This window comes from Tupaia chinensis, unplaced genomic scaffold (assembly GCF_000334495.1).
Source record: "Tupaia chinensis unplaced genomic scaffold, TupChi_1.0 Scaffold000463_1, whole genome shotgun sequence".
In the NCBI taxonomy this organism is placed as follows: Eukaryota; Metazoa; Chordata; class Mammalia; order Scandentia; family Tupaiidae; genus Tupaia; species Tupaia belangeri.
Window position 1 is genome coordinate 1,611,763 of NW_006159972.1, and position 3,017 is coordinate 1,614,779.

The following is a 3,017-nucleotide window of genomic DNA, read 5'->3' on the forward strand; positions in this document are numbered from 1 at the left end:
GGAACCCCCCGGCGCTTGCACCCCCGCCCGCCTCCGCCTCCGCCTCCGCCTCCGTACATCACAACCACCTGAGGAGGCGCCCGGGGTTTCGGGAGGGCAATGCGGGATTGCCAAAGGCTGTGGAGACTGCAGCCGAGGCTGGTGCCTGCTCACAAAGGCCCCGTCCCACAGCTCAGCCCATCGCCTCACAGGGGCGGCGAGGGAAGGGCCCCGCAGGGCAGCTGTGAGGAGATGCTTTGAAAGGCGCAGCAGATGAGGTTGCGGGGCGCGGCCAAGGCGACCCAGAAGTAGGGCGCCGCTGAGGGCCTTTACCCCCAAACCACAGTGCGTCGCCCACCGACCACGACCCACGACGCAGGCCGGTTTCCCGCCCAGTGGGCCTTACTTCCGCAGGGCGGGACTTCCGGTCGGAAACTACGTTTCCGCACGAAGGTTTGGTCTCCTGCTGTTCCTAAGGGCAGTCAGGAGGAAGTGTGGATGCAGGATTTTTAGGTGAAAGAAAGTAGTTTGAAGGGGGAATCCCCTAATCTGCTGTGTAGGTTTTAGGGAGTCCTCTCCGTAATGGGATGCGCCCACCCCAAGCAATTAGGAAAGCAAACTCAGGGCTTGAGGGCGGATAGAGGCCGGCTCTGGGGAGGCAGCTGCAGGGAACGCATGCGTGCAGGAACTGGAGGCCGTTGGACAGTCAACGGGCCTGCAAGACTCGCTCCCAGCCTCCCTTCCACGTGGCAGCCTGTCCCTTGCGCTATGCAGTTTTCCCTAGTGTTGGGCATCCCATTGAGACACCCTCCCACAGCCAGGTGTGCACCTCACCATGAGGCCTAAGATCTGCCCAGACGCTTTTCCCTCTAGACCAAAGGACCAAGGGCTCTTGGGTCTCAAATGGGGCCGAGAACTAGCTTTTTCATGGTTTTCTGTCATCTCTTCCGTAATAAAATTCATTCTGCTGGAAGGTCTGGAGATGGAAGTGGTATACTATCAAGGGGCAGTGCCTGCTGTGGGAAAAGTTAAAACAAAATCCATGAGGTTCTTGGCAAATTAAACAAGTTTTCATTTTAGGAGATATTGTCTTTTGGGATGACTTGCAGCCAAACTGGGGATGTTAAAGTACTGAGTCTTATAACACAATCTTCCGTCTCAAATCAAGTCGGAAACTGAGTAGTGCTCTCTTTTCTGGACTTCCAGTTTGCTTCTACTTCCATCTTATATTTTAAGACTTGATGTAAATATGAGGACGGCCTTCTAGTGTAGCAAGGTTCAGCTCTGTGCATAGAGAGCCAGATCCCACAAGGCCAACTGTGGTTCAAATTCTGGTTGAAAATCATGCTATGCCCAAAATCTTGATAAAATGGAGAAACAGGAAAAAGGATTATGATGTGACCACACACACACCATACTGGCAGGTGTTTCTGGCAACTGAAAAAAAAAATATATATATATACGTGTGTGTGTATATATATAGATAGATACACATGCGTGTGTGTATATATACTCTATATATAGATAGATACACATGCGTGTGTGTTTCTATACTGTCTCTCTGGTTAATTAAAATAATAAAACTAATTAACTTTTTAAAAAGAATGATCTAATTTTATTATTTTTTAAAAATTTGCTATAGGGCACATGTGCTTATAAGAGAGAGACAGAGACAGAAATTGAGAAAGCAAACTACCGGGTCCGGGACTCAAAGCATGGTCAGCAATATGGGAGTCCAGCACCCCAACCACTACACCACTTGCTGGCCCCAATAAATAACTCTTTTTAAAGAGATATATAATATGGGTAGAATGACCCCATAAATTTTCAAGCACATGTAGGTAGCAAAACTAGTTAATATCACATACAAGAAAAACAGGATGGCCCGTTTGTTGATAAAAGTATCTATCATTGCGGGAACCAGCAGTTAGCGTAATGGCTATGTCACTGGACTCCCACGTAGTCGACCGCAGTTCGCGTCCTGGACCCAGTGGCTTAAACTCACGCCGGGCGCATGTGTGTGCGTGCCCAAGATCCCGAGAGGAGAATGGAGGAGAAGGGATTGCGGCATGGCCATTCCCCCTGGGGGGTGATTTCTCGCTTTCTGTCTCTATGTCTCTTTCTGTCTGTCTGGCAAGCACATGTGCCCTATAGCGAAAACCTCTCAAAAAAAAAAAAAAGTATATATCATTGGGACCAACAATTAGCGTAATGGCTATGTTGCTGGACTCCCATGTAGTCAACTGCGGTTCGAGTCCCAGACCCGGTGGCTTAAACTCACGCTGGGAACATGTGCGTGCGTGCCCAAGATCCCAAGAGGAGAATGGAAGAGAAGGGATTGCAGCGTGGCCATCCCCCCTGGGGGGAGATTTCTCACTATCTCTTTCTGTCACTTTCTGGAGAGCACATGCACCCTATAGCAAAAACCTCTCCAAAAGAAGGAAAAAAAAAAGTATACATCATTAAATATTCATAAATTCTACTTGCTTTAATAATGATGGTCCTAAAATGTCCATGGCTAAAACTTATATATGGCTTAAATTCATTATTTAAGATGGTAAAAAATATTTTAGGTTATTCCTAATAAAATATGAAAGATATCTATGATAAGTAATTATGAAATAGCAAGTCAGCATTAATGTACTCAAACAGAAATAGGTAAGTGAGTGGATCCTGTAGCCTAGTGGGTAAGGAGGCAGATCCCACATGGCCGGCTACAGTTGGAATTTCAGCCCTAGTGACTTGAAAAACAATGTGTTTGTATGCTTAAAATCCTGAGAGGATGGAGAAATGGAGAAGGGATCATGTGATGTGTACTTTCTCCAATCTTTCTTCTCTGGCAAGACACCCACCCTCTGACAATTAAAAAAAAGTAAGGGAAAGAAGGGAGGAAGGAAAGAAGGAAGGAGGATAGAAAGGAAAGAAAGGAAGAAAAAAATGTAAAAAGGGGGAAAAAAGGAAGAAAGAAATGGAGAGCTTTTATTTCTCTGAGAAAATAACTTTCCTTCCCCAACCAAACAAAGAACAAGACTACATTA

General features: G+C 46.6%; 1 protein-coding gene across 1 annotated transcript in view; it reads right to left on the reverse strand.

The window, feature by feature from the left end:
* TERB1 (telomere repeat binding bouquet formation protein 1) overlaps positions 1-673 on the reverse strand; it is a 50,241-nt gene extending 49,568 nt beyond the window's left edge. Inside the window, exon 1 of the mRNA XM_006155566.1 lies at positions 386-673. The gene's annotated coding sequence lies outside the window, so the exon portion shown is untranslated. The remainder of the gene's footprint in view (positions 1-385) is intronic.
* Positions 674-3,017: the final 2,344 nt, after the last annotated feature.